This window comes from Panthera onca, chromosome E1 (genome assembly GCF_046562875.1).
Source record: "Panthera onca isolate mPanOnc1 chromosome E1, mPanOnc1 haplotype 2, whole genome shotgun sequence".
Lineage (NCBI taxonomy): Eukaryota > Metazoa > Chordata > Mammalia > Carnivora > Felidae > Panthera > Panthera onca.
In genome coordinates, this window is record NC_138352.1 from 40,539,454 (window position 1) to 40,562,885 (window position 23,432).

Genomic DNA, 23,432 nt, shown 5'->3' on the forward strand with positions numbered 1-23,432 from the left:
AGGATATTGTATTAGGGTTGGGGTCAGAGGACTAAAGCACTGCCACCAGTAACAACAGCCCACAGGAATGCGGCCTGCGGGTTTAATTCAAAGCAGCGGCAGCGTATGCCATTTGCAAAAACCTTTCCTTGAAAATTACTGCCCTGTTGGGGCGACTGGGTGGCTCAGTCGGTTGAGCGTCTGACTTCTGCTCAGTTCACGTTCTTGTGGTTTGAGTTTGAGCCCCACATCAGTGCAGAGCCCGCTTTGGATCCGCTGTCCCCCTCTGCCCCTCTCCCACTTGTGCTCTCTCTCTCAAAAATAAAACATTTTTAAAAATTAAAAAAAAGGAAAGGAAATCACTGCTCTGCCATTGATTCCATGACCAGCTGGTATTTACTGTAGGAATAGGGGCATTTCTTGAATGAGAAGTTCTATTAACAAAATTTATCACATATCAAATAAAAAAAAACCCAAATGGTCATTTTTATGAATGCTGAAAGAGCATTTGACAAAGCTCAATGTCCTTTTTTGATGAAAATTCTTTTAAAAAAACTAAAGATACATTGTTAACATCATAAAGTATACCTATCTTATCAGTGACTCCTTAAAACGTCAGAATCAAGGGGCGCCTGGGTGGCGCAGTCGGTTAAACGTCCGACTTCAGCCAGGTCACGATCTCACGGTCCGTGAGTTCGAGCCCCGCATCAGGCTCTGGGCTGATGGCTCAGAGCCTGGAGCCTGTTTCCGATTCTGTGTCTCCCTCTCTCTCTGTCCCTCCCCCGTTCATGCTCTGTCTCTCTCTGTCCCACAAATAAATAAAAAAACGTTGAAAAAAAAAATTTAAAAAAAAAACGTCAGAATCAAGACAAGGAACCCTGTCATCACGACTGTTACCTAACATACAAGATTTAATGATCAAGGTGATTAAACCAACCATGCAATTAATTTTCCAGAAAGTTTTTTCAAAGAGTTTCCAAATTATGATTATTTGTAGAACACCAGTCTGAGAGACTGAATCCACAAAGCACCATTTGCAGAAAGTCGAGATAAATCAACTCGGCAAATAGAACTAATGAAAGTTCTGTAAGGCAGCTGTTTACAAATATGCCCAAATCGCTAGCTCTTCCGTATGTCAGCAATAATGGCTGCGATATTTTTTTGTCAAAAAAGATTCCGTTCACAAAAGTCACAAAAGTAATAAAATACCTAGAAATAAAGAAAGCCAGTCCAAGGAATTTGTGCGAAAATAAAATTTTCAAAGGTCACAAGAGACATTTAAAAAAGAGAAGGTATACGATGTTCTAGATAGAAGGACTCAATATTATAAAGACCACTTCTCTTTAAATCTATAAATTTAACCACATTCCCATCAAAGTCAAAATAAGATTTTTTAAAATGACAAAATGATTCTAAATTTCATCTAGAAAAGTAAATGCAAAAATTCAAACCAAGGAATGAGGCTTTTGGCTACCACCCCGTGAGAGAAAAGAGAATTTCTCCCTCAAATAGTGTGCCCCATGGAAGCACTTTCCATGCTCTGTAAATCTACACGCCCTGCTACATAAAAATCCATCTTTCATTCCAGTCCTACTCCATGCTGTTTCTCCCACCAGATGCAGCTATGGAGCCTGGACTAAATGCATGGAGCAGCTATCATGAACAGAAGGAATAAACGGGAACCTCAGGGAGGGACCAGAGAAGTCAGAGCCCCACCAAACCGGCATGAGGTTTGCCATTTTCCCCCTCTGGTCTCCCCTGGCCTGGACTCCAAGCAGACAGAGACCTGGCCCTGCAGACAAGATGCAGACGGAGAGAAGCTATCTCCTATTCTAGGACAGGGAAGGAGGACCCTGGGGTGGAGTGGGGGGAGTCCTGTTTGTTTGTTGTTGCTTCTCCCTGACACCAGCCCCTTGGCAAGCCCACCGCAGCCCACCGCGGCAGGTGCCTAAAAGTGCAGGGAAGGAACTCCTCTCTGTCCAGTGGAACCGCAGTCCCCTGCTGCAAGGGAGTGATGACCATTGTGAGTGATGACCATTGCTTTCTCTCTCCCTCTCTCCCTCTGGGTTTTCTTATTGGACCTCTTACTGTGATGACATTTTCTTCTTGCTTGCTTGCTTGCTTGCTTATTCGTTTTTGAGAGAGAGAGAGGGAGAGCGCGAGCAGCAGAGGGGCAGAGAGAAACAGAGACACAGAATTGGAAGCAGGCTCCAGGCTCTGAGCTGTCAGCACAGAGCCCGATGCAGGGCTAGAACTCAAGAGACGTGAGATCATGACCTAAGCTGAAGTCAGACACTCAACCGACAGAGACACGCAGGTGCTCCGATGGCATTTTCTTAATAGAACTCTGACACCAAAGGGAAATTTGAAACTTTGGGAATGGAAGAAGAGCAACAGAAATAGGAATTATTTGGGTAAATGTAACCAACTATTTTTTTCATCTTGAGCCCTTTATAATGTGTATAATCGGCGAAAGCAAAATTTACATAACATGGTCTGGTGGGACTTTTAGTAAATGTATATCTATATGGTAGTAAAGATTTCTATACTTCACTTGAAGTGACAAAATATTAATCCTAAATAGACTATGAAAAGTTAAGTGTTTTTTGAAATCCCTAGAGAAACCACATTTAAAAATTACACAAAAATGGGGCACCTGGGTGGCTTAGTCAGTTGAGCACCCGACTCTTGATTTCGGCTCAGCTCATGATCTCCTTCCTGGTTGGTTGTGAGATTGAGCCCCTCACTGGGCACCACCCCACATCCCACGCTGAGAACCTGCTTAAGACCCTCTCATGCCCTCTGCCCCTCCCCCACCGCTCTCTCAAGCGCTCCTGTGCTCTCTCTCTAAATTAAAAAAATCACACATAAAGATACAGTAAAAAAGCTCAATAGACACATTTTTAAAAATGGGATGCAATTTTTAAAAAATGGGATGCAAACAACATTTCAGATAATCTGGAAGAAGACAAGAAAAACAGGAATGAAAAACATAGGGAACAAATAGAAAACAAGTAATAAAAGAGTAGCCCTAAATCTAAACATGTCAACAATTAAATTCAAAGATCTAAGTTATGCTAGTTAAAAGAGATTGTCAGGATGTTAAAAAAAAAAAAAGAAAAAAAAAAACACCTCAAGACCTATTTATTATTTATTAGAAACCCATTTTAAGTAAATAGTGTAGGTTAAAAATAAAAGGACAAAAAAGAAAACTATAGCATGCAGATACTGATCAAAAGAAAGCTGGAATAGCTACATTAACATCAGACAAAATCAACATCAGAGCAAGGACATTTACCAGCGATAAAGGAGGACATTATAGAAGGTCAACACGATGGGGCGCCTGGGTGGCGCAGTCGGTTGAGCGTCCGACTTCAGCCGGGTCACGATCTCGCGGTCTGTGAGTTCGAGCCCCGCGTCAGGCTCTGGGCTGATGGCTCGGAGCCTGGAGCCTGTTTCCGATTCTGTGTCTCCCTCTCTCTCTGCCCCTCCCCCGTTCATGCTCTGTCTTTCTCTGTCCCAAAAATAAATAAAAAACGTTGAAAAAAAATTAAAAAAAAAAAAAAAAAAAAAAAAAAAAAAGAAGGTCAACACGCGACGAAGACATAGTAATCCTAAATGGCCATGTACCTAACAACAAATATTTAAACTGTGAAGCAAACACTGCTAGAACCGAAAAGAGAGATGTTGAATCCACATACTATTAGAGGTGGAGACTTCAACACTTACTCCTTCTTCAGTAACCAATAATAGAATGAATAGACCATAGTCTGGATCATAAAATGAATCTCAACAAATTTCGAGGAGTTAAAATCACACAATATGAGCTCTGACCACAAAGGAATTAAACCAGAAATCAATAACTGGAAAAATCTCTAAATCCTTGGAAATGGACATACTTCTAAGTAACCCCTGGTCCAAGGGAAAGTCTCTGAGGACATTAGAAAATCAGAAAATCATTTAAACTGAACAAAAACAAAAAATACAAATGTATAGGTGCAGCTAAAGCAGGGCTTTGATGGAAATCTGCAGCATTAGAAAAATTAGAAAGGAAGAACAGTCTCAAATCAATAATCTCCATTTCAAACACAAGTTGTAGAAAAATAAGAGAAACCTAAAGCAAGCAGAAGGAAGAAAATTATGCTGAGTGAAGGAAGCCACTCTCAAAATGTTACATACCAGATGATGCTATGTACATGGCATTATGGAAAAGGCAAAACATAGGCAGGAAAAACAAATCTGTGTTTGCTAAGGATTAGGATGGGAGGAAGCATCCAACTGCAGGGAAGCCTGAAGGAGTGTTTTGGGGTTGATGGAATCCTTGTTGTGGTGGTTACATAAATCTATTCAGAGACTCCGGAACATATACTCCCTCAAAAGTCTATAACAATGATAAGTGGGGGAGAGGCAGAAGGAGAGCGAGGGAGAGAACCTGAAGCAGGTTCCACACGATCTCACCAACTGTGAGATCATGACCTGAGCCGAAAATCAAGCTTAACCGACTGAGCCACCAGGTGCCCCAATAATGATAATTTAAAACATCTTTATCTCTCTCTCTCTCTCTCTCATTCAGTGTACAGAGTGTTCACCTTTAGGTACCCATAGTGGACAGTGTGCCAGGTAGAGTAGCACTAAACCTATCTTTTAAATGGATGAAAAGCATTCATTCCGAAATGACTCACTGTACTCAGGGCGCCTGGGTGGCTCAGTTGGTTAAACCTCTGACTCTTGATTTCAGCTCAGGCAGTGATGTCACAATTCATGAGATCCAGCTCGGAGCCCCAAGCCCAGTGTGAGGCCCTGCACTGGCAGCATGGAGGCTGCTTGGGATTCTCTCTCTCCCTCTATCTCTCTGCCCCTCCCCTGCTCACACTCTCTTTCTCTCTCTCTCAAAATAAATAAACTTACAAAAGAAAGAAATCACTCACTGTACTCAAAATATGGGGGCCAATATTGCTAATAATAATGATAAGAGCTAACATCTTTTGGCTGCTTTTAATTTACCAAGCACAGAAAAGATCCTGGATGTGTTATCCTACCGCAGGTATAACTTAAACCATCCTATTACATACAAGAATATATTCTGTAGCTATTTTTATTACTTAAAAATTTCAACTCTTTTTTTGTTCTTTGTTTCTTGAGGCAGACGTTCTTAAAACTATAAAGAAGCATCACCTCTTGTTCAGGTAAATTGTGGCAATGCAGCAGAATGGCCAGCAGATGGAGACAGAGAACATAAAGTCGTTTAGACCCGGGGCTTGTTTCTCAGCCTCGAGAGCCCGGGCACCTAGATTTCACGTCGCTCTCAGTAAGTAGAGCGCTGAATCTCGAACCTGGAGAAGTTTAAAAACTACAGATTCTGAGTTTATCAGCCTGGGGTGCAGTCTTGCCATTAGTAGGTTTAAAATCTGTACCAGCAATTCTAATTACAGCAAAGTTTGAGACCCACTACCTAAGAAGGAGCAAAAGCAGTGGGTCTCAAGCTGGCGAGTTTCAGAATCACCTGGAGAACTTGTGAAAAACAGAAACTCGGGCTGTTGGAGTCTTCATTCTTTTGAGAACCAGTGCATACCGAAAGGGTGACATATTGCTATAGTTAAATATATAGACAGGACTAAATCTGGTATCATCTTATACTGGATTCTAATATACCAGTAACTTCAGGCATCAAATGTTTAAGAAAATCTTATAGCAGATAAATTTTAATTGAAAACAACGCTAACCATGAACTTTCCCTTGGGTCAGCTGGGCTATCTTGTAGAACACAGGAGCCAATTCCCTCTCCAGAGAAGCACAAGCTGCTGTCAGGTTCCAAGAGCGTTAATATTTGGCCACTTTGCAGCAGGGGATTAGGAAAAAGTTGAGGTCCTTGGGCAACTGGATTACCAGCCTTCATGAAGTATGTTTCCCAGATTTGTTTTCACTTTCTTTCACCAAAGTATTTAAATTATTTAATATTAGAGCCTATGTAGTTAATTTTCTAAATAACATTTATCTCTTTTCCATATTATAAAAAGAAATTTTAATATTTATTTTTAAGAGAGAGACAGAGACAGAGTGCAAGGGGGGAGGGGCAGAGAGAGAGAGGGAGACACAACCCAAAGCAGGCTCTAGGCTCTGAACTGTCAGTGAAGAGCCCGACGCGGGGCTCAAATGCACGAACTGAACCGTGAGATCATGACCTGAGCCGAAGTCGGATGCTCAATTGACTGAGCCACCCAAGTGCCCCTCTTTTCCATATTATAAAAGTAATGAATCTATCTTCACTATAGAATTTTTTCAAAAAAAAAAAATCAACCAATAAGTATGTGTAAGTAAAAATGACTTGTGATGATTGCTATTACCATTTTGGTGTTTCATTTTAGACTTAAAATTTTTTTTTTAAGTTTATTTATTTATTTATTTATAGAGAGAGACAGGGCGAGTGGGGGTGGGGCAGAGAGAGAGGGAGACAGAGAATCCCAAGCAGGCTCTGTGCTGTCGAACTCACCAAACCGTGAGATCATGACTTGAGCCAAAACCAAGAGTCAGATGCTTAACCAGCTGAGCCACCCAGGCGTCCCTTTTTCCTTTTCTTTCTTTTTTTCTTTTTTTGTTTAAAAAATTTTTTAAGTTCATTGTAGACTTTTGATGATACATGCATGTGTGAGTATGAGTGTATGCCATCCATGTGGACTCATATGATCACTCTTCGATCTATAGGGTGGGAAGTTAGTCTACAAAATTGTGATAATAACCTGTGTAGTTTTGGATAGTCTGCTATTTTATTTAATAACCTATGATAGCCTTAAATATTTTCCTAAAACATGATTTTAATGACTTGAGAGTAGTCCACAGTCACTACGTCGTGATTTTAACCAGTTCTCCATTGCTGGACGGTGTTTTCCAATTGTTTGTTGACTTACATGCAGCTCTTTCACAGACATTAGAGTTTTATTTGGATGTGTGATATGAGGCAGAGATGTTGTAACTGTATGCCTCTCCGATCATCTCTGTACCACTGATTTAATAATCACACCATCCTTCCTGGGTTTGACGTGCTTTGTTGCTCAGATGCTACCTGCTTATACTCCCACAGGGCTGTAGTAGGCTTCCCAGTGTATTCAGCCCTCTGCCCCTCTATCCTGGTGCTAGTGCCCAGTGTATTGACAACTGAGATGGCGGTTGGGTCAGTGGTCACTTTGGGAGTGAGACTGATGGTAGGACAGGGGAGAACCTGCAGGCTCTACCTTTCCAGGAGGCTGCCTGGATACACGATCTCATTAGCTTTCATCACCTTGTACCCACATGGCCACCAGTCCCTAAGCCCGGGCCCTTCCTTCTTCCTGAAACTATGACAACAGCCTCCAAGTGGGTGATCTGCCATTAACAGATCTGTAGGTCTCCTCCCCTTTCTCACTGCTCCCTGAGCCCTTCACATGGTGTCACTGCCTACCAGCCCCCTCCCCCAACCCAGCCACCAGTGGGCTCCATGCCTGTGCAGGCCTTTGGTCAGTCCAGAGGCTCCCAGCCCTTTGGGCACCATGTCCTCTGGGCCGCCTTCCGTGAGCACCCCTGACATGGGGTATTGTGGTGCTCAGCTCATAGGGTTGTTATAGGATTAAATGAAATGATCAAGCCCCTAGCAGAGAGCCAAACACTAATAAGACACAAGTGAATGCTAGCTATTATCACTGTGTCTATTATGCTCCTTACCATATTGCTCACCACCCTGTATTACAATCACCCTTTTACCTGGCTGTCTTCCTACCAGACTGTGGGCAACTTGAGAGTTAGCATCGTGTCTTCTCACCTTTTTATCTCCCCTACCAAGCACTGGGCCAAGCACAGAGCAGGTGCTCAGCAAGTGCCTGCTGAATGCAATGTGAAATATCCCTATTTCACAGATGAGAAAACTGAGTCCCACAGAGGGAAAAATGACTCACCCCTAATGATGCTGCCAGTAAGGGACAGAACAGGAAATGAATTCAGGCCTTGGAGACTCCTTTGTCCAATGCTGTTCTCTCTATACTGCTATTACCTTGAGGCCAGATATAGAAGGAATGAAAATACAAAAAGGAGTAATTTTCAAGCCTATTATTTTTCTGCTGTGTTTTACTCTGGTCTTGCCAGCTATGGTTTTCCTGATAATTCAGGAGCTCAAGGGAAGACCTTCATACAGCCTTGCTCTCAGGAGGGCGAGCTGTGACATTAGAGCTGACAGCAGCCTTCTGGGTCATCCAGTCCACCCTCTTTACCCCTTCACCTCAAAGCAAATCAAGACTCTGAGAGGGAAGTCAGTCACCCACAGCCACACAGCAGAGCTGAACTCCCTTTACAGTGCTCCTCTTATCCGTGAGAAGTAAAGTGGTGTCAGCATGGCTGAGCAGCTGAAGGGAGTTCAGTTATTTACAGGGCAAATGTTCCATGGAAGCCTCCAGCACAAGCCGCAGAGCCCTGCATCTTCCAACAGGCCCTCCTGAGATGGCACAGGCCGTGCCAGGGGGCAGGGAGAGGACAGTTCAGCAGGCAGAGAGTGCACGGTCTGGGCCCCACCCAGAGGGACGGGTATAGTCCGGCACTCTGCCAACTGTTGATGGGCCATGCTCTTTATAGCTTCCTCAAGAGGAGGACGATTACCTTCCCCAGCCTGAAGATTTATGGCTAAAGAAGGGACAAGGGACACTCCACTCCATTCAGGCCCTTTGAAAGTGGACTTATAGGATTATCTCTGGGTTGGGGCACTTTGCCTTTAGCTGCAGAAGGATTGTCACTCGCAGTGCCCGCTTTTCTACCAACACCTGCTGGCACCAGGGCCGCAGCTAGAGAGATGAAGCACATTTGCCTAGGTAGGGAAATGTGGTTGGAGGTGGCCCAGGTGTGGAAATGAGGCTGAAACTCGACAGTCCGACAGTCCCGGTGGTGGTGGGCGGGGCCAGCTGATTGCCCCAGGATTAGTGCTGGGACTTGGAAGAGGCTGGTCAGGCAACTGGTAGGATTACCTACCTGGCTCCAGTCCTTCCAGAGACCAGTAGGCATCCTGTCCTTCACCCATCACCCTCCCCCACCCACCACACAAATCTGCCTGCTGTCAGGCAGCTGCAGGTTGAGGATATAAAGATGGTTAATACACTCGCCCTGGCCTTAAGGAGCTCACAGAGAGGCCAGTAAACACAACGTGACAGTCAGTGTGGAGCCAGCCCCCCTGTGAGAGCAGACAGCAGAGGGACCAGTCTGTCCAAAGGCATGGAAGGGTGGCAAGGGGCCATATGAGTCAGGAAGGGGAAGGAGGCAGGATAGGGAAGTAGGTGCATGGAGGTCACAGAGACCATGCGTCCATCCTGGGGAGCTCAGATTTTTCGAGGGCCACAGGGAGCCATAGGGGTTTTAAGAAGAATGCGGGTGACACACTCAGATTTGCACTGAGATGGCATCATGAAGCTTGGGTTAGAGGTGCTGTGGCTCCCATACTTGGCTGTGCTTGTAATTGCCTAGGAGCTGTAGAAAGACTGATACCTGGGTTCCCCCTCCAGAGAGGCTGCTGTAGTGGGTCTGGGGTGTGGCCTGGGCACTGGGATGTTGAACTCCTCCTCCCTGCCGAGTCCAATGTACAGCAGAGGGTGACCCACTGGAGAGAAATCCCAGTAGGAGGCACTGTGGCCATCTAGGTAAGAAGTGGCCAGGCAATTTCTGGAGATGCAGGAGGGCACACGTTCAGGAGAGAGAACGACAGCCCACGGTGGGTGTTGGATGTGGCTTCTTGGAGAAAAGGGAGAGAAAACAGTCTGGAAGTTCTTCAAAAGGTTAAACATTGAGTTACCATGTGTTCCAGCAACTTAGGTACATACTCCAGAGCAACGAAAATATACATTCATACAAAAACTCTATCCAAATGTCCATCAACTGATGAATTGAGGTGGAAATTCATGCAATGAAGTGTTATTCAATAAAAAAGAGGAATGCAGTTCTGATACCTGCTACAACATGAATGAACCTCGAAATCGTTACACTAACTGGAAAAAGTCACAAGAGACCACATATTGTATGATTCCACTTATATGAAATGCCCAGAATAGGCCCATGTATCAGACAGAAGGTAGATTATTGGCTGCTTAGGGCTGGGGTGCTGGGCAGATTAGGAGCAGATGGCTAAGGGCTATGGGGTTTTCGGGGCAGAGGGGTAATGAAAATGGTCTCAAATCACGTGATGGATACCCACCTGATTAGTAAAAGCCACTGAATTGCACACTTTAAGTGGATGAATTGTGAGGTATGTGGGTTGTACCTCAATGACACTGTTGGAGAAAGAGAAGTTTCAAGCACGACCCTCGGTTTGCTGATGCGGGTGTCAGCTAGATGGTGGCCTCATGAATCAGGTAGCAGGCGTAGGAAGAGGAGCAAGTCCGGGACAACATGATGTTGATGTAGTCCCTCATTCAGCAAATGGATTCTGAGCACCAGGCAGTGGGGTACAGCAGTGAACAAATCAAATATGCCTTCCCTGTGGATCTTACCCTCTAGGGGGGGAAGAGAAAATAATACAATAACTAACTTAGTGTGTCAGGCCATCAGTGAGGCAGGTGGCCCTATAACCCAGGAGGACGGCGAACACTGGGCCAGGGCTGCAGCTTTAGATGAGGCAGTGGAGAAGCCGTCCAGCAAAGGAGACATTTGAGGAATATAGGGGCGAGGCTCCGAGGAACAGGGGGTAGAGCAGAGAACAGGAGCAGAACCGTGAGGGCCCTGCCCTCCCCCTCTCCCGCCCCCTGCGGATACTGGGCTCGCTCTGAGAAGACAGCAGCCTTGGGAGGTCATGAGCGGAGCAGTGCCATGAGCTCACCTACCTTGTGTAAGACTCCCTCTACTTCTGGTTTCTCCGCCTCAACACTATCGACCCCTGGGGCAGGATAATCCCTTGTTCTGGAGCCTACTCTCGGCATGCGGGACCCCTGACCATGCAGCAGTATCTCTGACCTCCACCAGTGCCTCTCTGGGCTCTGTTGCCCTTCCTTACAAAGTGAGTGAATGGTGCCTGGCCTGGCTAACTCTTTCAGGAAGGAAGTGTGAGTTTGCAGAGAAAGCATGGGCTTTCCAGTGTCAGAACCATTTTCTAATGGGGGTCTTCCATACACTGGCTGTGTGGCCTAGGAAAAATGACTTGGATTCTCTGAGCCTCACCCATAGTCATCTGTCAATTGAAAAGGAAAAAAAATACATATGACATATATAAATGTGCAATGCCTGGCACGTACTAGAGGTGCAACAAATGTGGGATCCCTTCCCTGCTCAAAGGGTGTGTGGGGATTAAAGAGACCCTTCTCAGGGGGGCACCTGGGTGGCTCAGTTGGTTGAACGTCCAACATTGGCTCCGGTCATGATCTCGCAGTTTGTGAGTTCCAGCCCCATATCGGGCTTGCTGCGGTCAGTGCGGAGCCTGCTTCAGATCTTCTGTTCCCCTCTCTCTTTGTCCCTCCCCTGCTTGCACTCTCACAAAAATAAATAAAACGTTAAAAAAAAAAAAAAAAAGCCCCTTCTCGGTAAGGCCTCCCTGGCCATCCTGATGCAAATGTGAGCCCCCACTGTCCACCCCAACCTTGTTCATGTCCCCTTTTCTTCCTCATTGTTTATCACTATCTAACATTTTACTTATCTGGTTTATTGTCTCCATCCCTCCCTAGAACGACTATGACTCCAGGTAGGGTATTTGTATCTGGATGGTTTACTAATACCCGCCCGAAGCCTAGAACAATACCAGGATGTGAATTTTTGTTGAATGCATGGAAGTTTCTTCGGCTATTATGCTGTTGTGTTATCAGGTTTCATTTCTTCCACACCTCGGAAGTCAGTGTAACGCACCTGTAGTAGGCATGCAGCTGTTAGACAGCAGAGCCCCAGCAGGAAACAGTTTGAGCAGAGACCACAGGGGAGATGGGGAACAAGGAAGAGCCTACAGTGGAAGGCAGGGAGCCATTAAACACAGTCAAGACTTCCGGGTCAGGGCAGCCTGGATGGTTCAGTCGGTTATTTCTGACTTTGGCCCAGGTCATGATCTCACGATCCGTGGGTTTGAGCCCCACATCGGGCTATGTATTGACGGCTCAGAGCCTGGAGCCTGCTTGGGATTCTGTGTCTCCCTCTCTCTCTGCCCCTCCCCTACTTGCTCATTCTCTCTCTGTCTCTCTCTCTCTCTTTCAAAAATAAAAACATTAAAAAAAAAAAAAAAGAGCTGCTGGGTAATAAGGCAAGAGTCTTCTGGGCTCTCCCACACCACCACACAACAGATAATGTTCCTTTCTCGATCTCTGGCTTACCCCAAGCACAAGAGAGGATGAAACCTCCTCCCTTAAAATCCAACTGAGTCCATAAGAAAGCGATCCATGAAGTGTTACTACGAGGGCCCCCAGAATCCATCGCCTCTGGCGTCCACTGCTCCATCTCGGCTTTCTGGGCATCTCACTTCCTTGGTTTCTTAAGCTGCATCAGTTTTGATTGACTCTGGCCCCATGACCAATGTCCTCAGAATGGGATCCTCTTTCCAAGCTCTGATCTTGATTTCACGTTCCCCCTCTGGTTTCATGCACCCAACGTTTGGGTAAGAGGCGCCTTGCTCTCTGATCCCCATTCCTTGCTCCGCAGGGGACAGTGGAGCAGAATGAGGGCTTAAGGTCAGGTGGCCTTAGGTTCAAATCCTGAGTCTAGAAATTACCAGCTGTGACGCCCTGGTCAACTTATCTGAGCCTCAGTTTATTCATTTGTAAACGACAAGGATCAACATTATCTTGCAAAGTGTTGTCAGCAGTGAGTCTCAAAACGTGTGCTTTGGAATATCAATCAGATGAGGTGTGTGAGAGAGGGTTTTGCTGTTAGGTGAGTCTGGCAAATGTTGAATATCACATCCCCATCTTGGGGATTCCTGACTAATAATAATAATAATTCCTGATTAAGCAAGCTCTGAGAAACCTGTAAAATAATCCATTTAACCTTGATCAACACGGCCTTTGCCAAGCAACAGAATCATTTTTGCAAGGAACACATGTTAGCATCTGCAGAGCTAAGGATCTCTGTAATGCACTTTGGGAAAAGCTGTTGTGGACGATTCAGTGAGATGCTAGACACATGGCTATCAGCAAGCTGCGGCCCATGCACAGAGGACCCCGAGCGAGTATGAGCGCCCTCTACACTTCTTCCCCTAAAGTCACCGGTGTTCATTCAAACCTTTCCTAGCTTGGCCACAAATGAGCATTTTTTAGGCCGTTGCGATAAGTAATTTTCCAGAAAACTGTTGTTGATCCCTTTACACAAAGGGAGAATCACATAAGTTAATGACGTGTGTAACTTTTGAAGCTGAAATACGGGCACTCATAAGCCTAGATGTGAAGAACGCTGCTCTTGGATTCCAGCAGGAGGTGGTGAAGTTGGGTAACTTGCCCAAAGTGGCAGAGGCTGAGCTCTTTCCAGTAACAACCTTGCACACACAAACCAGGGTGTGTCCCATCACACTGGTCCAGATCTAAGTGCTTTCAGGCCCCATCTTTTTGGAAAAAGTCTGTATCTCAAAAGCCTTAAAGATCTTCCTGCCTGGGAATGCCCCTTCTGGAATTACTGTAAGGTGCAGACAAATGCAAAATGCAGACAAAAACAAAATGCATACAAGGTGATATGCATAAAGATATTCATCACAGAGACGCCTGAGTGGCTTAGTGGGTTAAGCGTCTGACTCCTGGTCTGGTCATGATCTCAGTTTGTGAGTTCGAGACCCTCATCAGGCAAAGTCTGCTTGGGATTCTCTCTCTGCCCCTCCCCTGCTTGCATGTGCACTCTCTCTCTCTCAAAATAAATAAACCTTAAAAAGGTGGGAAGGCGCCTGGGTGGCTCAGTAGGCTAAGCGTCCAACTTCAGCTCAGGTCGTGATCTCAGTGTTTGTGAGTTCAAGCCCCGTATCAGTCTCTGTGCTGACAGCCCAGGGCCTGGAGCCTGCTTCAGATTCTGTCTCCCTCTCTCTCCCCTTCCCCACTCATGCTGTCTCCCTTTGTCTCTCAAAAATAAAAATAAGCATTAAAAAAAATTAAAAAAAATAAAAAGACACTCATCACAACATTTTAGTGGACAAAACTGGAAACAACCCAAGAGCCCACTACTTGGAGAATGGTTGGGGCCACTACAGGGCTTTTCTATGTTAAAATAATGTGTATGAAGAGTTTTGAATGATATTGGGACATGCTTATACTATAATATTAGGGAAATAAATTTGGCTACAAAAATAAAATACATATATCATCATAACAGCTGTATTGGTGTACTGAGGAAGAAAAATTTACCAACGTACTTGGAGTGGTTATTTCTGAGTAGAGAGACAATGCATGAGTCACTCTCTTCTTTTTTTTTTTAAATTTTTTTTTTAACACTTATTTATTATTGAGAGACCGAGAGAGACAGAGCATGAGCATGGGAGGAGCAAGAGACGGGGAGACACAGAATCCAAAGCAGGCTCCAGGCTCCAAGCTGTCAGCACAGGGCCTGACGCGGGGCTTGAACCCAAGAACCGCAAGATCATGATCTGAGCCAAAGTCAGACACTTAACCAACTGAGCCACCCAGGTGCCTCTTCACTCTCTTCTGTAGAGGGATTTTTCTATATTTTCTCCTTTTAGTCCGTGTGTTTTTCTGTATTTCCAAGTTTTATACAACAGTGAACAGGAAAAGGTAAACATTTATTTAGAAAGAAAAAAAGAAGGGCGACTTGGTGGTTGACTCCGTTAAGCGTTGGACTTCAGTTCAGGTCATGATCTCATGGTCTGTGAGTTCGAGCCCAGCGTCAGGCTCTGTCTGTGCTGGCAGCTCAGAGTCTGGAACCTGCTTCAGATTCTGTGTCTCCCTCTCTCTCTGCCCCTCCCTGCTCACAATCTGTGTGTGTCTCTCAAAAATAAACACACATTTAAAAAATTGTTTTAAAGAAAATAGAGACCTGAAGCTGAGTTACCTACTAGATCTAAATGAAGCACCATTGTGGTGTCTAGAGAAACCTCCCCTATTTGTGTTGGGGGAATGCCACCCGCCAGCGTTTCTCAAACCCCAGGAAGCATCTGCTCTATGTTGTCACATAGGGCATTACTTTATACATTATTACTTAATATTTTTATAGAAATCAACTCAATTTTTTAAAGTTTAAGTGCATGTATTTTTTTTTCATTTTTTTAATGTTTTATTTATTTTTGAGACAGAGAGAGACAGAGCGTGAGCAGGGGAGGGGCAGAGAGAGAGCGAGACACAGAATCCAAAGCAGGCTCCAGGCTCTGAGCTGTCAGCACAGAGCCCGACGCAGGGCTGGAACTCACAAACCGCGAAATCATGACCTGAGCCGAAGTCGGACACCCAACTGACTGAGCCACCCAGGCGCCCCTGCATGTATTTTTTAAGATGAATTTTTCACTACTCTAAATGGGAACATAGTATCACCTTCCATTAATTATCCACAAAAATAAATGCAATACAGCAACACAATATTACCAAATTCTACACTGGCAAGGCTTCTGAGCCTGAGCCCTGTTTTCTCTCTGTTGAATACAAAGTGGGGGCCAGAAGGAGAATGTCACCAAGGAGGAAGGGACAGATTAGCAAAGGTTTGAATGTTACAAAAATCCCCTAGCCCAACAACAGACCCCTTAAAGGCATCAGAAAGATTGAAAGATAACTGAACATGATTTTAGGACTAGACGGTTTGATTTGTGCTTGATGATTTGCCTGTGTAGCGTCCAAACTGCCTCGTATGCCACAAACTGGGGGCACGTGCTGTACATATTTCGAGTACTAGAGGGTCTCCTGCCATCTGTGGGCACGCGCCCAGCTGGTCCACTCAAGAGCAGGTGTTTCTACTACCATCAACGCCTCTCCTTTGCTCCCGACATTCGAAAGTCCTGCTCTTGTTCAAGACCTTGGTGTTTCCAAGCAATATTCCTAATGCCTTCATCATTTACTTGCAAAGCATGTTCCAAGGTTTGTAAGGCCATAAACTTGCTGATGTAGTGCCAGTTCCAATCTGAAACAGGCCAGGCAAGTTAAAAAGGGCAAAAAGACGCCACCAGTACCAGAAAGTGGTGGAGGCCAGATAAAAGCTTAGTGAACGTAAATTCGCTCATTATACAGACCAGGAAACAGAGGCCCGACAGGAGGAAGGGACTGAAGATCAGCGACAGAGTTGGGATAGAATCCAGGCGCCCACATCCCAGCCCAATACTACCTGTCCACCATACTCCATGTGAAGTTGGCTCAGAACCAAAGTCGCTGTCGGTGTTTAGTGCGAGAGGTTTGTCTGCTCTGGAATCTCTACCTGCAGGATCAGAAGCTAAAATCAGAGACCAATAAAGAAGAGAAGAGGTCTTCCTGCAAGTGTTTCTCTTTGGGTCCCTTAAATGCCAGTGAGCTCACTCCTCTCTCTCTGGAATGACTCCCAGCCATGGGTTTGCTTGGCTCAAGGAAGAATCACAGATCTGTGAGCTTCAGCAGAAGATAGGGACCTTATATCACTTGTGTGACCTACATCTAAAGAGACGCTCCATTTCTTGGTCCAACCACCTAATTTTGTAGCAAAGGCTGAGTCCCAGGAAGGAATCATATCTCGCTTTAGATCACCCAGCTAGTGAGCAGCAGTGGTGAGACTGGGATATGACCCTTCTGGGTCCAAGACCAGTACTCATTAAAAAAAAAATAAAAAAGTTTTGAAAATAAAATTCACTTGTAAACTCGGACAAGCAGAACTATATAGTGCCAGTAGAACTCTAGATAAAATTCATTTATTCAATATATTCATTCAACAAATACTGATTGAATGGGATATGCCAATATATATTGACTAGGGATCCATAGAATCACTGCCTGGCAGTGCTAAGGAGCCACGTGAGACTTGAGGTTGTGAATTTAAACTGTGAGCCACCAGCATGATTGCGTATTTTTCTCGAACCTTGTTGGACTACACGCGGTCAGGCACTAAGTGAGCTGAGTCAGATCTAACCAAGGTTATGTCTTTGCCAAAGGAGGGTGATGAGGTGAAGGGCTCAGAGAGAGAGAGAGCTGAGGGCACTCAAGGAAGGGATTAACAAGTAATCAGAGGATTTAAAAGTGAATTTTAGAGGTGCCTGCGTGGCTCAGTTGGTTAAGTGTCTGACTTCAGCTTAGGTCATGATCTCATGGTTGGTGGATTCGAGCTCTGAATCAGGCTCTGTGCGGACAGCTCAGAGCCTGGAACCTGCTTCCCATTCAGTGTCTCCCTCTCTCCCTGCCCCTCCTCCGCTCACACTCTTTCTCTCTCTGTCTCTGTCTCTCTCAAAATAAATAAACATTAAAAAAAATTTTAAGTGAATTTTATTTTCAAAACTTTTCTTTAACTTTGCAAAATGAATTTTGAAAGCTGGCTGTGATGCCCGTTCATCTTTGTTCAGTAGCTGCCCTAAGGGTGTTTTGCCTGGGCTCGTGCAGCCTTTAGATGGAGGAGGTGCTACTTGATCTAAATTGTTGTTTGAGCCAGTGCTCGACCTGAGAGCTTCAGGACTTTCCTTCCTCCGGAAGGAGGTTTTCAGGCAAATCCCGGGGCCGGTCCAAAGCTCAGGAGATGCAACCCCACGTATAAAGTCCTTTTATAGCATTACTTGCATAAGTAAATAGTGGACTTCCTATTTCTGAAAAGGACATATTTGTTCTCAAGGCTGCCTGTGTCCCGGGCACCCACTGGGGTGCTGGAAAACAAAACCATCCCTCTCCTGACACTGTTTTGAAATAGCCAGGGCAGTGTGCACCCTTCAACCACAAAAAACAACCGCACGCCGAAGCCGCAATACAAGCCACACTCAGTTTTGTATTCGGCCCGTCCCCTACCTCATCATAATACTTACTAAGAACCTGGCCTCCTTTGCACTCATTGTAGGTGCCCAGGCAGGTTTTCATTGATGTCAGCAGTGGTAATGATTAAGTGGAAACACCCCACCCCATTCAAACGTCTCCCTTCCCCTGCCAATCCCCATTGTGAGCGAAAGTGCAGTGTGCCTTCCAGTATTCCTCCCAGGACTTCATCTGGAGGGCAAGTAAGGTGAACCTGTAGAAAATAAGTCCTTTTGACTCGAAACAGGCCACCACCCTTTCGGCGCCCCAGACGTCGGCCTCGGCCACTCGGATGCAGCAGCCCTTTGGAAGAACCCAGAACGGATATTCCATTCCCGAGTGCTACTATAAACAATAACTATAGACACAGCAGAGCAGAGGCATATGCCTTTACGAAAGTTTATCAGGATGTACACTTCAGATGTGTACGTAAGGTATAACCCAACAGAAAACTTTTTGATAAAGCAGAATTCTAGATCACGTCCTAACTAGCGTAGGATTTAGGGGTAGGGGCGAGCAAGAACACTGTTACCTACTTTAAGATCCCAATATTCTGGGTTGCGTTTGACAAGAGGACACCAACCCCTTGGTTGGAATGGGTGCCAATTATTGTTTAAAAAAAAAAAAGACAATAAGAGGTAAATAAAGCAACCCTCCCCCTCCTCTTGCCTCACATTCTCAGTGCCTACAAGAGATTTAAAAAAGAAAAGCCCAGGAAATTCCAAGCATGTATACCTCCCCAGATAAGACAGAAATGGAAGAAAACCAAACTTTTTAAAGTAAGCATTTTGATCTTCATGCAAACATGGAGTTAATCTCGGGACAGCTAAGCACAATTACACAGATGAATTCATTGTGTGAAATGGTCATTGAGCGTAGAGAATGTTAGTGCCAGTTCAGAGTCCAAGCTCTGTAGGGGTCATACCTGAATCTGCTGAGTTGAGCACATGGAAACCTCAGTGTGCATTCAGGCTTGACCATTCCTTTTAATTTATTTCAGAGTTGCTTGCAGGGTGGCTTCAGGAAATACACATCGAACGTCCAGAGTGGTGTTTGAAGATGTGCAGGGTTTTGACGCGTGTTAAACTGCCAATATAAATAAAAGTCTTTGGGACCACAGTTACATATGTTAAAGCTGCTACTAAGATAATGGTATGATTTTTATAATCCCTTACTCTTCTAATTGGCTTTTATTCATACAGAGAGGACACAAGCATTAGACTGGACATGATGGCAGCTAGGTTTTGGCTCTGGCTCCATGCCAAATTCCCCAGGAGTCCTGGGGTGCTTCCTCCCTTGACTCTGGGCCCCCATGCCTGTAAGATGAGGAGTTTGGACCACACGGTCTGGCTCTTAGTTCCCAGGCTGCAACTTGGTGGAGTTTGGAAACACCACTTTACCTCCAGGATTTTATTCTAAGCAAATCGGATACGTTTTTACAATGTAAAACACATAGGAACCTATAGCTGCATTGGTTTTGAGCCACAGTTGGAAAGAACTCAAGTCTTTGTCTTAAACACCCATCCCTGTTCCAACCAAGAGAAAATTCTGAATTCATCAAGTACGACTGGCCATGGTCAATGTGCAAACCTCAGCACTACAAAGGAACATTCCCGAGAAGATTCTCTCCATGTTTGCAACAGTGAAACATGTGCACTGAAAGAGGCCTTAGCAAGCATGGAGGCCCAGAGAGGCTAATCGACTTGCCCAAGGTCACACAGGCAGCAGGAGGGAGTGAGGACCACAACTTAAGTCACCTCACTCCCAGCCTGGTCAGGACTCGGGCATGCGCCCTTCAGAGTTCGAAACCGTCACCTTTTGAATTTGTTTTCCGTTTTTCCCTACACCCTTCACAGGACATGGAAATGTTGATTTTTAGAATTAGATCTTGTTGAAATTCACTAGAGAAGTGGACGCTGGTGAAAAACTCGCAGTTGCCTAATCTGTAGGAGACTTTCACAAAAGAAACGATGAAAGTCTTTGTTCAGAGCTGTCCCTTCCTTATCCCCAGAAGCACAGTAACTAGGAGACAAGAGAAGGAAAGGTGGTCTGGACCCCTCAGGAGCCAAGCAGGGACAGCCTGAGCTGCTGATGTCCTAAGTTCAAATCCAAACAGGGCCTTGGTGTGCTGGTGGAGCTTGCGCCCAGAGAAAACAAACTGGAACAAAAGCAAACCCAGGTCTGTCCCACGGTGTCCCCTGATCTTTCATTTTGGAGAAAGGGACCCCAATTTCCAGCATTCTCGAACGCTTGAGTGGCCCACACATTTGTCTGCCCCTTTTGTTGTGCCCCACCTCAACTCAAATGCACTTGAATCCAGGGGTCATGTCCGCTACATGTCCTCCAGGGAGGGCGGGAAGGGCCTGAAGTCAGGGACAGGAACCGTCAGCTGCAGCCCACAGAAATGATGCTGAGACAAAGGAGCCAGCATGGCTTGGAGAACACAGTGCACAACCAGAAGAGCAGAGTTTCACTGCTATCGAGCTGTATGACCCTGGGCAGGAAACTGTTTCCTCATCTGTGAGCTGGGGGGATCACACCCCCCGAGAGCACTGTTGAGGGGTTTAAGGGAGAAAGTTCCCTTCCTCCAGCCTTTTCCTTAGCAGGCTGTCTATTGAGATGCCACCATTTACTGAGTACCCATTAGCTCATGTCCTCCTCCTAACTGAAAGTGTTTTCACAAAGGTCGGACATAGAAAGATATGGAACCCAAGGTAGGATGTCACTCTGACACCCAACCCTCCCCCACCCCAAACCGACTACTACCATCATTTGTGAAACAGCCATGTGGCAGGTGGCTCACTGCACGTTGTCTGGTGTCTGTCAGACGGATTTCCATCTTCCCTTACTTCCATCCCCAGTGTCCACTCCTGTAGATGACGCTTATCCCTAACCCTCTTCAGTAACAAAAGCAGGTTCTCGCATCCGAAAGAGGAGGGGCCGCACTAGCCTCAGCAAGACTCCATGTCTTAACCCCTACGTTACCCCTTCCTTGCCTTCCCCACACACGCAGTCACCCAGTTAGCTCATACCACCCTCATACTGGACACTGTTGGACACCAGCAAGGTTTGGGTGCAGAACAGAGCACCTGTCAGGTGTCGACCAGGCTCTGCCACTCACGGCCAATCCATTTGTGCTCTCTGAGCCTCAGTTTCCCCACTGGCGAAAAGAAGGATCTGGATGAGGTGCCTCTCAAGGGCCACTCAAGCTCAAATCCTCTGAGTGTGGCTAGCGTGTGACAAGAGTGCTCTTACACCCGAAAATGCTGTTTTTTGCTAGCTCCCAGAGGTGACAAGGACCCTTCCAACCATTCTAAGTAGTTCGGACTTTCTTTAAAAAGATCTCATTTCCCTAGGTTTCTGAGGCCCCCTGCCACTCTGGAGCCAAAATTATCCCAGTGTCAGCAGCTAAAAACAAATCAGATCAAAAAGCATCCCTGTGCCTCATCTGAGCCCAATTTCTGCTTTGAACCTTATGCCAAGTCTAGGGCTTATCAGCCAGAGTGTGTGCGATTACCATATGAAAGAGCTCTCTTGGATCATATTTAAAAGAATCCTCTTTTCAATTTAGATAAGAAAAACACCCAGTCCTCCAGAAAATACATATAAATTCCTCTCTAAATGTCCAAAGAGATTTACGCTCATGGAAGATGTAATTATCTCCTTCTAGGATAAATGAATCTTCCAGCTATAAGGGAGAGCCAAGAAGCCAGAACATTCTGCTCGAGACTGCAGCAGGGCCACCACAGAAGGTTGTCCAAGTTGTTCACTGCACAAGAGTGCTCCACTGATGAGGGGGAAGGGAGGTGAAGGTGGAGGGTGACTTAAATCCACCAGTCAAGCTGTGTGCCGCGTGAGAGATTATATCAGTTCGAAGGGAGGTGCGTGCACCTTTTTGTAATCCAGCAAAGGCACTGTATTTGCGGGCAAGCAGCCCCCAGTGTGGAGAAATAGGTGTTTCCTCTGCTTTCAAACACATCATCTCCCAAAGGCTCATGCAAGAGCAGACAGCAGAAAAGCAGAAGTGAAGGCTGGGTCGTGAGAAGCTCCTCTTGGAGACCGTCCTGGTCTCTGGAGGGTGTTTAAACAAACCCCCAGTGCCTCTTGGCTGGCTTCCAGAAGAACATGGTTCTAAGAAGAACCCAGTAAGAGGCTGCCCCCTGCTTCTCTCTGTCCTTCACTACCCTGCATGTAGGGCTCTGCTTAGCCCTCCCTGACCTCTCAGCCTATGCCACTGCCTGCTGCAGGGTTTCGGAACAGCTTTCCTTGTCCTTTAGAACACTCACGCTGCACTTTGCAATAACGTGTGTGTAGGTCTCGTCTTCTAACTAGCCTGTAAGCTCTGTGAGGACACACTGTGTTATATCCCAAGGACAGCGTCTGGGGCACGAAGCAGGAGCTACAAATGGATGGAAACAGCATGAGTCAAAGGGCGTGGGTCGTGCACTTCTGCATCCCTTTCTTCCAAGCTGAGGGGACGTTTGGGCACAGTGACATGCAGTCTCCATGACCTAAGCCCTGTGCCCAGGCTCAGGGGACACAGACTAGAAAAGAGATACCCAATCCTGGCCTGGCATCCAAAACACACAGCTTCCCAAGCCTTGCCCCAAGAGATTCGGGTGTCTAGGATTTGTATTTTTGAACAAGGTCCTCCAGGCAATGCCGAATTGCCTATCGGGCTTGGGAACCCATGGATATAAGGAACGTTAGACACCAAAGACAAGGAGACCAAGTCCGACCTGAAGGTTCATGGAAGGCTTTCTAGTGGAGATGATGCCTCAGCCAGGTCTTGGCAAATGTGAGTCATGTGAAGGAAGGAGAGAATGGCGTTCTGGGTTGAAGGAACCACATGAACAAAAACAGAAACAGGTGACTGCATGGGGTGCACTTATGGGGGAAGGGCAGTGGGACTGAAGCAAAATGACAAGAATTAGGCCCCTGGTAGACCATCAAGCATAAATCATCCACTTTTCAGCTGGGATCCCAGGACCCTTCTGGGTAGGAAGCCCGCCATTTCAGCCACCGCTATTTTTAATCAGACCCCATTCCTACTTTTGGTTCCATTTACCTTCTGGCTTTTTCTTATCTTCTTTTTCTAGTGAGAGGCCTCCCGGAATAACCTTCTGAACCCTGGGCCATATTGCCAAGGGCTTCCTTGAGAAATAGGCTTGACTTAAGAACTCCAAACCATCCTGGCTAGAAATAGGAGATTGCTGAAGCTGGCAAAACAGCAGCACCCCCAAACGACCGGGGGTCATGCGCGTGACCCCGGGGCCATGCGCGTCCAGTGTGGCAGGAAAGGGTCTTTTTACCTGATTGAAAAGCAATGTCTGGGGCATGAAGTTCAGGCCACAGAAGGATCTGCACATCATGATTCATGTCTTTCTTGGGCCCAGAATGGGGTGGTCACGTTGGGAATGACAGAGGGGTTGCACGTGGGATGGGAGGGTAGAGCCTCAAAGACCCGCCTCCACAGGAGTGAGCAGTCCACAGGCTAGGTGCCTCAGACTGTGGGAATCACCTGTCACCCCACACCCCACTCCGGACTCCCAACTATCCTTCCCCGTCTTTGCACTGCCTTGTCTTTCCATGCTTGGCCCCTCC